The 13,031-nt window shown below is 43.1% G+C and overlaps 1 protein-coding gene and 1 long non-coding RNA gene across 2 annotated transcripts in view; one reads left to right on the plus strand and one right to left on the minus strand.

Moving 5' to 3' along the window:
* Window positions 1-513: 513 nt before the first annotated feature.
* Window positions 514-8,312, minus strand: LOC140703257 (uncharacterized). The gene is made up of 3 exons (XR_012082683.2): window positions 8,197-8,312; window positions 3,143-3,306; window positions 514-1,091 (listed from the first exon to the last, which is right to left on the minus strand). It is a non-coding gene; the product is annotated as an uncharacterized LOC140703257 (long non-coding RNA).
* TNFAIP2 (TNF alpha induced protein 2) overlaps window positions 7,443-13,031 on the plus strand; it is a 31,080-nt gene continuing 25,491 nt past the window's right edge. The window contains exon 1 of the mRNA XM_072986703.2: window positions 7,443-7,568. The gene's annotated coding sequence lies outside the window, so the exon portion shown is untranslated. The remainder of the gene's footprint in view (window positions 7,569-13,031) is intronic.

Here is a 13,031-nt window from a genome sequence, read left to right on the forward strand (position 1 = left end):
CAAAGTGTGCTGCTTATACATCGCCCCATACAAACGCTCTCTGGGCAGTTTACAATTTTTAACTTATACAGGCTACACATTGACCCTCTCCCCGAAAGCATTTTACCAACCTCAGAAGGATGGAAGGCTGAGTGAACCTTGAGCTGGCTTGCCAGTATTTGCTGGGATCAAACATTGACCATGAGCATAGTTCCGACTGTAATACCGCTGTTTACCCACTGTGCCACAAGACTCTTGGTTGCTCGTCACATCTGTATTTTTATGGTACTTGTATATATTTTTATATTTTTATTAGATATTAAAGTTTTTAGCAAAGGCAGGACAGAATGTTTATGCAAATGCTAAATCACAGTTGTAAATATCTCAAGTACACAAAAATCATTAGTGTTACTCTGCAGTCTCATTGCTGAAATGAAGTGGAGTTAATCTTTAAAAAGGCCAATGAATTGACATTTTTCCAGTGAGACATTAGGGAATCTGGATACTTAATATAATTGTGAGCCTCTTCAGAGATTTGATCTATGTAGATAAATTTATTTTCTCCTTTTTCAAACATATTTTAGACTTCTCCATTTAAACAGGAATAAAATATCTTACAAATTTACTCTATGTTTAAGTTCAGGTGTCTTTAAAGGGAAAATCCAGATATACTGTAGAAGAATAATACCCTACTGGAAATACAGCACTTGCTTTGAAAACACAACTCATTTTATCTCGTGAAGGAACAAGCAATGCGAATGAAAGACAGATTTTACAACAGCCCTTAGGATTTTATGGTTAGTTTGATGCACTACCCTTTGTTGGAAAAAGAGAACTAATAGCACGCTGACAGTTTGACAAGTGGAACTCCATTAGCACACCCTGTAATGATAACTGTAAAATCATTAGTGAAATAATTTGTGACAGTTTCAGTGGTGATTTTGCCTATTAAAAAAAGGAAGAAGAGGAATCGCGTAATTTCACTGTAGGATCATTAAAGAGCATTGCTGAGTGCTGTCATCCTTGCCCATCTAATACACTAAGGGCAGGATCCTGTTTTCCACAGTCTGGAAATCCCACAAGCAGGTCATATGGACAGCAGCATTCCACACCTTGTCCAGAGGTTTGACAAACACCAAACACGTGAGAGATAGAGACGGAGGGAGGGAGGGAGGGAGGGAGAAAGAGAAAAAGAGAGAGATGGAGAGATTAACAATAACTTATTTGGACTATAGTTCCCTGAATCCTCAAGACTAAAAGTTTGGGAGTTTTCATCCAATTATTTTTTTTTACTTTCCTGAGTAATGTGCATTGAGAACATTCATGAGTACAAGTGTGCTCATGCACACATATACCCATGTACACACACACCACACTAGTTTAGGCATCCATCATTCTCGAGAGACTTTACAAATGGATCTCAACAGATGGGCAACCTTGACATCTGAGCGTTTAGCCTTGAAGCAGGCGGTGCATCACAGCCTCTCCCAATTTGAAGAGTCCCTTGTCCAGCAGGCCGAGGCAAAGAGGCAGTCCCAAAAGCAGCAAAATCAGGGAGCTGGACAGGGGACAGATTGGATTTGTCTTCAGTGTGGAAGGGATTGTCACTCTCGAATTGGCTTTCTCAGCCACATGAGACATTGTTCCAAGTTCTCCATACAGAGCACGTTACCATAAAGCCTTCAGATCCCGCTTGTAGATATCTTTGTATTGCAGCTGTAGTCTCCCTCTGGGGCGATTTCCCTGCACTAATTCTCCATACAGAAGATCTCTTGAAATCCGACTGTCAGCCATTCTCACAACATGCCCAAGCCAACGTGGACGTCGCCATTTCAGTAATGTAGACATGCTAAAAATTCCAGCTCATTCTAGGACTACTCTATTTGGAACTTTGTCCTGCCAGGTAATACCAAAAATGCATCAGAGACAATGTACTGTATATGGAAGGTGTTCAGCTTCCTCTCCTGCCGTGCACAAAGGGTCCAGGACTCACAGCAGTACAGGAGTGTGCTCAGGACACAGGCTCTATAGACCTGGATCTTGGTATGTGCCAACAGCTTCTTATTGAGCCATACTCTCTTTGTGAGTCTAGAGAACATGGTAGTTGCTTTGCCAATGGCAAAGCAGCTACACCACACTAAGAATTGATAAAATGAGGCTCCTAAAGTGGCTTTTCTATTAAAGGCACTTCATTTAATAGAAAAGCCACTTTAGGAGCCTCATTTTATCAATTCTTAGTATGTAAGGCACTTCATTCTATTAAATGAAGTGCCTTACACAAAAAGTCAATGAGCTGACCTAGACACAAAATTGAAGTAATGAGGACTTCAATTGGACCTATGTAGGTTATTGGTGCATGAAGATGAAAGCATTTGAATTTCCCTTTTTTTTTTTCATCAGGCACAGCTAAAAGGGGTCACTCTCTCACTCAAAAACAGAGAAAGACTTGGTTATTCACACAGGCTAATAGGGACTGGCTAGGTGTTGAACTGTTAGCAGTTGGGCACTGTCTTATCATCAACTGTTGTGTTTTAAATGTTTTGCTTTAAATGGTGTCTTTAACTCTGTTTTGATCTTCAATCTTGTTTGAAGTTTTAACTCAACTTTTTATTCATTATTACTGTAAGGTTCCTTAAGTCCTGTTGTTGGGTGAAAGGCAGAATATAAATCCAAATGATAAGATAAATCCATGGATACACAAATAGCATGGATACTTTCTTTCTATCCTTCCTTAATTATTAAAACAAGAGTTTAAATAATCTGGAAGGCATGACATGACTCAACAAATAGTTCTAATAATTCTGTGTTGCCACAAATTCTAGGCATTCTGTTCCTCAGAGTCATCTTCCAATTAAGAAAGAAAATGCAGAGGGAGAAGAAGCAACCATTACAGCTGTCATATCAGCGGTGTGTGTGTTCTACTGGGTCAACTGGGCGGCTTTGAAATAGCAGGATGCCCCACCTAGGAGAGAATACAGTAAGCAAATGGGGAAACAGCAGAATGTCAGGGTGGTAGTCCAAGACCTCAGAAACATACCAAGTTAGGGAGAGCCTTGAGCTATATCAAAACCTCCTATAAATCTCCATTAGGATGCAGAATGCAATTTTATGCATGCTTATTGTGCATCAACCCAATTAAGTACATTGTTTCAATCAGTTTCACCTTGGTTGTTGTGGGTTTTTCGGGCTCTTTGGCCGTGTTCTGAAGGTTTTTCTTCCTAACGTTTCGCCATTCTCTGTGGCCAGCATCTTCAGAGGACAGCACCTTCCTTCCCATTTCCTAATGAGTATTACTGACAATTCCAGACATATCAGGAAACGGACTTCCTAAATCAGAGAAAACTCCATGACACTTTCCAAGTTAAAAAAAAAAAAAAAACACATACACAACTTCGAACAACATAAGTCACCAACTCAAACCGGAGTTATGAGCCCTCCACTCTCGCTAGCCAAGGTAAACATTTATTGGCTGGTCATATTTCCTTGCATGTTTTTTATTCCCAGTACTCTGCAAAGGTTTCCAACATCTAGTTATATAACCTGTTGCAGCAAATAAACAACGCCGGAGTATTGTAATACTGTAGTGCAAAGACTAACAAAATTTATTGGCCATAAGCTTGACTTACTTCATCACGTCCACCCATCTGATAAAGGAATTTATAATCTACAAACGTTTGTGCCAGATCCTATTTGTTAGCTTTTATCATGCCATTTCCCCCTTCTAAATGGAGTGTAAAGGCTGTGCTTCACTCTGTCCAGTTCTCAATGCTTTCTAAAATACAGGACTCCAGAACTTAAGGGGCAGCTATGAAGGAACTAGAATAGATCCTCAAGCGTAAGGAAGGGTCACTGGAGACCAAGATTGAGATCATCCATACTTTAGCATTCCCAATTACTATGTAGAGGTATGACAGCTGGACAGTGCTCAGAGGGCAAAAAAATATTTATTTGAAATATGGTGCTGGAGGCAAGCTTTGGAGATTCCTTGGATCACAAGAAGGATGAAGGGATGTGCTTGGTAGGGACACGGGAAGGGCCTTCTATGTCGCTGCTCCCAGACTCAGGAACTCCCTCCCACAGGAAACTTGGCTGGCCCCATCTTTGCTGTCTTTCTGCAAGCAGGCAAAGACCTTTCTCTTCAGGCAGGGTTTTCCTTAGTGACTGGTAGCCTGGGTGTGGTCGGTAAATGGATTGCGCCCTGTTATTTTGTGCTCTGTTGTATGTTTTTAGGATTCATTTTATGGACGGTTAGTGATACAATACTTGTTTACTTGTTTTTAAAATATTTGTGTATTTACTGTTTTCAGCTTTTAAATATTGTCTTTTAATTGTTGTATGCCACCTCAGGTCCTTTTAAGAAGAAAGGCAGAGTAAAAATATTTTAAAGGGGAAAAAATTAAATAAATGACCTGTGGCAGCCACCTTCTCTCAACCTCTCCTACTCCCACAGGAGTACTATGAGAATACAATGGGGAAACAGAAGACCAGTTTGTCCCCTTCGGTTCATTAGTGGGAAAAGTGGAATAGAAACACAACCCTTGATTAATCAACTAATTAATTTAATTTTGTCTCTGCCTCATTTCATAAAGACAAAAGGACTCCCGGAGCTTTTAAAAGAAGAATAAAATAAATGCAAGAAATTATAGTGTAGCTCTACTTTCTCAAACACCAATGCTGAGAATGGGAAAAACAATACTGTAGGTCTTGAGATGCATTGCAATTAATACTAAGATTCGGGGTGTGTGTATTTCAAAATGAAGAGCCCAAAATTGACGACAACAACAACAATATGGAGGATTCGTTTAACAGGGAATGGGAAATAGGGAGAAATAGCCAAACAAAAACTAATGTGAATAAACAATTCAAACTGTCTTTCAAAAAATAAAATAAAATAAAATTGAATTGAATTGAATGTTTCTCATCCTGTGCCTCCACATATTTATAACAACATGAGAGCCCTGCTAGATCAGACCAAATATTTGCTTTGTCCAGCATTCTGTTTGTCCACTAATCAACCAGCTGCCAATGGGAGACCTACAAGCAGAACCCAAGTGCAGTCTGCATCCCCCCCCGCCTTGCCTTTATTACTTTGAATACTGCCTCTGACAGTGGCGCTTTATCTGATATCCTTCAACAGCCATTGAAATTGGCAGCCATCACAACATCTTGTGGCAGCAATTCCACAGTTTCATTGTATGCTCTTGATCCGTGTCTGGTGTCAGCGATGGACTCGATGAAGGCAAATAAATTTAACCCAGACAAGACAGAGGTGCTCCTGTTCAGTGGAAAGGAAGATCATAGAACCATCATAGGGTTGGAAGGGACCTTAAAGGTCTTCTAACCCAACCCCCTGCCCAAGGCAGGAAACCTCATACCATCCTGAAAAGTTTGGCTACCCAAACTTGTTTGGCTACCCAAACTTTTCTTGAAAACCTTCAGCGATGGGGCACCCACAACATAGGGCGGCAAGCTGTTCCACTGGTTAATGGTTCTCACTATCAGGAAATTACTCCTTATTTTCAGGTTGAATCTCCCTCTAACGAGTTTCCACCCATTCCCCTCAGTCTTCTCCTCATTAAGCTAAACATAGCTAGATCGGGTAATAGGGATGCAGTCTTTGCTGGATGGTTTTACACTCCCTTTGAAAACACAGGTGTGCAATCTGGGGGTCCTCCTGGATTCGTCTCTGAGCCTGGATGCCCAGATTTCAGCAGTAGCGAGTGCATTCACACAAATAAAATTAGTGTGCCAGGAGAGGTCTGATCTGACCATGGTGACACATGCCTTAGTTACATCCTGGCTGGATTACTGGAACAAGTTCTACATGGGGCTGCCTTTGGAAAGTGTTCGGAAACTTGAGCTGGTCCAAAACACTGTAGATTGTTAACTGGACCTGGAGACAGGGATCACATCATCCCCTTGTTACAAACAGCTCCACCGCCTCCTGATCCATTTCTGGACGTCGTTTCGTTCGTTTAGTCGTTTAGTCGTGCCCGACTCTTCGTGACCCCATGGACCAGAGCACGCCAGGCCCTTCTATCTTCCATTGCCTCCCAGAGTTGTGTCAGATTCAAGTTGGTTGCCTCGATGACACTGTCCAACCATCTCATCCTCGGTCGTCCCCTTCTCCTCTTGCCTTCACATTTTCCCAACATCAAGGTCTTTTCCAGGGAATCCTCTCTTCTCATGAGATGGCCAAAGTATTGGAGCCTCAGCTTCAGGATCTGTCCTTCCAGTGAGCACTCGGGGTTGATTTCCTTTAGAATTGATAGGTTTGTTCTCTTTGCAGTCCAGGGGACTCTCAAGAGTCTCCTCCAGCACCACAATTCAAAGGCATCAATTCTACGGCAGTCTGCTTTCTTTATGGTCCAGCTCTCACTTCCATACATCACTACAGGGAAAACCATAGCTTTGACTATTCGGACTTTTGTTGGCAAGGTGATATCTCTGCTTTTTAAGATGCTGTCAAGGTTTTTCATCGCTTTCCTCCCAAGAAGCAGGCGTCTTTTAATTTCGTGGCTGCTGTCTCCATCTGCAGTGATTATGGAGCCCAAGAAAGTAAAATCTGTCACTGCCTCCATATCTTCCCCTTCTATTTCCCAGGAGGTGATGGGGCCAGTGGCCATGATCTTAGTTTTTTTTTGATGTTGAGTTTCAGACCGTTTTTTGCACTGGACAGTAGTTGTGAATTTAGAATCTCCCCCCCCCTTCAGAAACCCATATTCTTAAGGTTCCAAATCACAAGAAAAACTACACATAAGTAGCCCTTTCTCAAGTGTGTGACTGAGAAATAACTGGACATTTAATTTAATGTCCCCCCAAATGGCAGCGATATGTACAAACAATACACACATTTAAAAAAAATTTAAAATAATAATAAGGTATCAGGTGGAGAAAGAGGTGGGGATGCTCCGTCCACTGCTCCCTGCACAAGAGCGGAGAAGGTTGGAAAGAATACCTGGGCTTCTAATAGCCAATCAACGATCAAGAGGAACGCTGAACATTCTGTGACATCACTGGGGTACGGGCCAATCATTTGGGAGGTGTCTCCTGGGACGCAGCCTCCCCAAACCTGTTTGCCCCTGAGGTCAGAAGATGGGGATTGTAGTACAAGACAGATGGAGGGCATGTGATTGGAGGAAGGCTGCTGCCAGGGGTTTCTTTACCTTGACAAAGATACAGTGCTCTTCTGAGGCGCTGGGAGGGGGGAAACATCCGGAAAAAAACATCCCACCAAACTCCCAAGGGGGGCGCCTCTGCCTGTTTTCTCACAGTCCCCCCAGAGCTCTTGCGTTACAGCTTAACACGTGTCTCGACTTTTGGAAATTCCGCCTTGTGGAAAGGTCCCTCCTCCCCCTCTAAGCGCCTCTATCGTGTCAATGAGGCGGAGTTTCCAAAAGGGGGCACTCCGAGTGCGAGGGATGGGCGGCCGCCTCCTTCGGGTGAGGGAACGAGATAGGGATATATATATATAGCTATATCCCTAAACTCGCTGTGTACAGGAGTAAGAGAAACCGCGCTCCAGCTAACGGGGGCCAGAGGGCGAGACAAGCAGCCTACCGGTCCCGATCCACCGTCCGCGGGCCTCCGTAAGTCCACCTCACCCCTCCCCGTCCCTCTGCCCGCATGCCAGCCAGCAAGATCCCGGTGATCGACCCTTATTTGCCCGTCCCGCTTGCGATCTGTTACGACCCTCTTCCGGAGTAACCTCCGCTCCCCACCTCCACCGACCCTCGCTGCCCTTTTGCCTTCCTCCAACGCGGTGCGCCTTTCCCTTTGGGCACTACAAGCCCCATCATCCTCATCCAGAACTCGGGGAACGTGTCTTTCGGGGTCTGTAATGAGCAGTGCCCTCCAACCAGACCTGGAGGGGAGCTTCTGGAGGTTGCCAGACCCCCCCTTACCGTCCCCCAACTCGGTTCCCGCCGTCAGGATTGGCTGGGCTAGCCAGAGTGATGGGAGTTGTAGTCAGACGAATGGGGAGGCTGAGAAAGTATAGACTTTCTACGAGAAATAGAGTTAGTTCCACTGTCGTGGGCAGTAAAAAATACAGGACGAGGGGGTGTTGCTGTTTAGTATCTGCCGTGTTTGTAACAGTGGAATATGAGAATTGGCAAACCTGGAGAATATCATGTTTGAAGGGCCGGCGGCAACACGAGTGGACAAGATGCAAAATATAGTTAGTTCCACGGTGACTCGTTCACACGTGCGCCTTACCTGTTGAGAGTTCTGCATATGTAGATCAGCTCACGGGCTAACTGCTGCAGTCCCAAATCCAGATAGCGGTGCACCCTGATCTGGCAGAGGGTGGCTGAATATATTCAAGATCCAAGCAGATATCCAGTGAATAGCGGGTCAGGATTCGATCAGCAGATTCAGCGCTGAAGTTCCTGCTCAATGCATAATCCCGCATAGGTTGCAGTTGTCCTGTGAAAAGCTTGCTCCTTTTGAATCCGTAATTTGTAATGCTATTTAATGTCTGTGAGCTTAAGACACTAATTAATGTCTTTCAGTCTTCCTCTGGCCTTCATTTTCTCTTATTCCTGTTTGCATTTGTGCCACACAGAGGAGAAATTGAATGTTCCTTGCACAGTCTGATGAACACACACACACCAATAAACTTGTGACTTCAGTAGATATGTTTTGCTTAGGAGTGCAAGATATGTTTTGCTTAGGAGTGCAAGGTATCCAACCTTGGACATTGGCATTAATTTATTTTATCGAGGCAGTAATCAATTTAAGAGTCGCAAGCAAAGGAAGAAAAAAAATGGTTCATTTGGGGGAGAAAGTGGCAGAAATATGTAATGCTAATGGGTATTCTGGTCTATGCATTGCATATTTTAAGTATCTTCAAAGAAATGACTTCTCCCCACCCCATGTATGTTAACTATACAAACAAACTTCTGTCAATTAACTTTATAGTCCATGTCCAGTTTGTTGGAGACTATGGGTGGGATAATTCCACCCTGAGATTTCTTCTCTTTTAATAAATAGGGGCACCATATGTGTACAGTGGCTATCCTGCTTTGGGCATACCACTGCAAGAAAAAAAATTGGAAAATATAAGAATGCTAGGAAAAGTGGAAGGCAGTAGGAAAAGAGGAAGACCGAACATGAGATGGCTTGACTGGGTGCAGGAAACCACAGCCTTTAGTTTGCAGGACCTTCTGGAGATCACTGCTTCATAGGGTTGCCATCAGTCAAGCCAGACTTGGTGGCCCATAATGACAGCAACAATGTAGGTTGCTGGCAAAGCCAATTGCACAGCACAGCAATGGGTAGGATGCAACCCAGTGGTTCATAGGGAAGCTACCCTATTCTAGCTACGAAACAGGCTTTGTTGTGAGGCAATATTATGTGGTGGCGCTGGGGGTTAAACCGCAGAAGCCTCTGTGCTGCAAGGTCAGAAGACCAGCCGTCATAAGATCGAATCCACATGATGGAGTGAGCGCCTGTTGCTTGTCCCAGCTCCTGGTAACCTAGCAGTTCGAAAGCATGTAAATGCGAATAGATAAATAGGTACCCCCACGGTGAGAAGATAACGGCGTTCCGTGTCTAGTTGCGCTGGCCACGTGACCATGGAAACTGTCTACGGACAAACGCTGGCTCTATGGCTTGGAAACGGGCATGAGCACTGCACCCTAGAGTCGGACACGACTGGACTAAATGTCAAGGGCAACCTTTATTCACCCTGGCTGCTGTTACTCCTAGGGCCGCCCCTCTGCACATCCATCAGAGTAGGAGCTGTGTTCACTCCTGTACCGAGCTAACCTGCTCCTCAGATTTAGACTTCTCCCTCAAACATGGTAGATATTATCTCATCATCATAGACATTCAAGTTGTGCCAGTTTAACTGGCTTCTGGTACTTGGAGTGAAGGGGGAAGACGTGTGGTGTCTTGGCCCCAAATGTCTCGAGACAGTCCTGGCAGGTTTATCCTCATCAGAATGAACAAGAGAATGAATGGACTAAGAACTGAGCAACAGCTGAGAGACAGGCTGGTTTGGGAAATAGACTGGCTTAGACTCAAGAGACCTGGGTTCAAATGTCTCCTTAGCCATGGAGACTTACTCGTGGATGGGAATTGTAAACCGTTTTGTCATCTCACAAACCTCAAAAATCCCTGTTAGGCTCCCTGGAAGTCAGAATTGGCTTGATGGCACGCCACAACCGAGCAACAGATGTGCCGATTATTTATGCAGAGCTGGGAAAGTTATTTGTTTGGATGGGAATGCCAAGAACCTTCCAGCCAGGAGGGACCATAGTCATGCTCAATGATGGATTCTGGAAGGTTGTGGTTGTTTTTTAAAAGTATTATTTCTAAGCTTTCCTTCCATGTCGTTGTTTTAAATTTTATTAGGTCTTGAAGTTTACAGATATACAAACCAGAGCATGATGTCAAAACAAGCCATACCAGAATAAAATGGAAAAATACCAGAAAAGCTACCATATTTTTTCCATGTATAAGACTATACTTTTGTCTAAAATCTTTAGACTTAAAATTGAGGGTCCCCTTATACACGGAAGTAAGCTGAGGAGAGAACAAAAAACAAGTGGAGGGGAAAGCAGGAATCAAAGTGATCCTGCAGGGCTTTGATTGCTGCTTTTCCCTCCACTTGCTAAGCCCCACTTAGACTTCTTAATTTTGGGTTAGAAAAGTGGGGGCATCTTATACATGGGGGTGTCTTATACACTGAAAAATATGGTAGACAATAAAATATGTTTGGAACATTGAAGCCCAGAGGACAGCTAATGCTCTTCAAATGCCATGGCGAATAAACAGGTTTTAATGTGGCAGTGGGGGAAAAAGTGATGTCGGCATGCCTTCATGCTGGATATTTCAGAGTCGAGGTGCCACCACAGGGAAGCCTCTCCTTTTCTTTATTTATTAATTCAATTCATTCCCTGTCAATTTCTCAAATACTTGTATCCCAAACTTTTGGGTATTATAGTTGTTGGCTTGTCCACTTTAGGGACGTGGTGGCGCTGTGGGCTAAACCGCAGAAGCCTGTGCTGCAGGGTCAGAAGACCAAGCAGTCGTAAGATCGAATCCACGTGACGGAGTGAGCGCCCGTCACTTGTCCCAGCTCCCGCCAACCTAGCGGTTCGAAAGCATGCAAATGCGAGTAGATAAATAGGGACCACCTCGGTGGGAAGGTAACAGCGTTCCGTGTCTAAGTCGCACTGGCCATGTGACCACGGAAGATTGTCTTCGGACAAAACGCTGGCTCTTTGGCTTGCAAACAGGGATGAGCACTGCCCCCTAGAGTCGAACACAACTGGACAAAAATTGTCAAGGGGAACCTTTACCTTTACCTTTTGTCCACTTTACTTATTTCTTTCTTTGTTTAAACTTATATATATAAACAAGGGTAGTTACACAATTATTACTTCCTACTGCACATGTCACGTTACATATTTCTTTGTACTGTATATAAAAACAAGGGTATTTATATATACACATATTTTACATATAAAAGTGTGTGGTGTGTGTGTGTGTACATTTTTTCAGGCCTTTCCAGAGCTTGGAAATGTCCCTCCCCCTACAACTCCCAACATGCTGAATCACTTAAAAACAACTCCCTCCAGTTCTGTCTTGCATTGTCTTGGATTTTAGTCTTTGCATTTAGAGCCATCCCATACTCTTGCATTCCAGTGACTCAGGAAATGACTCAGGAAGAGGATTTGCTGTTATTCTAAAGAACATGAAAGCTATAATCTGTGCTTACACTTTGCTGCAAGTCCGGGAAACAAAAATCTGGTAGATTTAAAAAGTCTGGCACTGGTAAAACCTGTTGGGACATGGGGAGCCACATTGTAAGGAAGAGGTTAGATCGTAGTTTCTTATTATTCTGGAAAGAGTTGAACATTTCTCGTGTTACATTGCTAGAAAATATGTGTCTTCTGTGCCGTCAAGTCAAAAACAGTTTATAGTGATCCTAGTGGTGCTTCTAAGGTAAGTGAGAAATTTCTGGATGGGTTTTACCAATTCCACTCCCCTAGTGAGTGAGTTTCCATGGCCAAGTGGAGATTTGAACCCTGGTCTACCAGAGTCTTAGTCCATCACTCTATCCACGACACCATATAGGGAATCCTCACGTTGCTAGTGGCAGTTCAATACAAGAAGCTTCAGATGCCTTGGAAGTTTTTAGCCTCAAAAGAGAAGCATAGCTAATAATTCTTGGAAGATCTGGATTTTCTACTCTAACAATGTAATAAAAGTATGGACAAAACTCAGGTATGACAGACTGCATCTTCCTGAGAAGCAAAACTTAACAAAACTTGGATCCTCTATGCAGAGAAAGGCAGCATATAAAAAAATTTAAATAAATAAATAGTAAATTAACTGTTGCAAATCAGGTTGAACAACTTCTGACTGCAACTGTTATTCGACTACAACTTCCATAATCCCTAGTCAGCACAACTAATGGGGGTGGATGATAGGAATTATAGTCCTACAGTGTTTGGAAGATCACAGGTTCCTACCAATAAATTGTACAGTACTATACATCCATTTTACTATGATATCAGCACCATCCTATGCATATGCCATAGCTTAGAAAAGCTGCTCTTTTTGAAACTACAGGTAAGCCAGGGTACTACTGGTGATTGGGATATGTAGTCCAACACATCTGGAGGACACTAGCTTCAGGAATATAGGTATAGAACCCTCTGAACCAAAGTACAGTTTTTGTAGAATTCTAATGCAAAAGACATCTACAGGCCACTACCACCTTGTCTTTCCCCAAGAAGGATCCTACAACATTGGCCCCCCAAGTAACCCCCAAAATTCAGGGACTGGGAAGGAGATGCAATAAGTTCCATCAAATGAAGCCAGGCTTCAAAATATTTACAATCTGGCAAGGGGGCTCATTAGGAGAACTGTGAATGGTTTAAATCTTTTATAAAATGCTTGAAATGCCTGCTTTCTTTAAAAGAAATTATTATTATTTTGATATTAATGTGTTTTTAAAATGTGTTTATCTATGGAATAGTTTTCTTTGGGGACAGGACAGAAAATAAATGCCACTCCAGTTGTTATTCACAATTATA

Source organism: Pogona vitticeps, chromosome 1 (genome assembly GCF_051106095.1).
Source record: "Pogona vitticeps strain Pit_001003342236 chromosome 1, PviZW2.1, whole genome shotgun sequence".
In the NCBI taxonomy this organism is placed as follows: domain Eukaryota; kingdom Metazoa; phylum Chordata; class Lepidosauria; order Squamata; family Agamidae; genus Pogona; species Pogona vitticeps.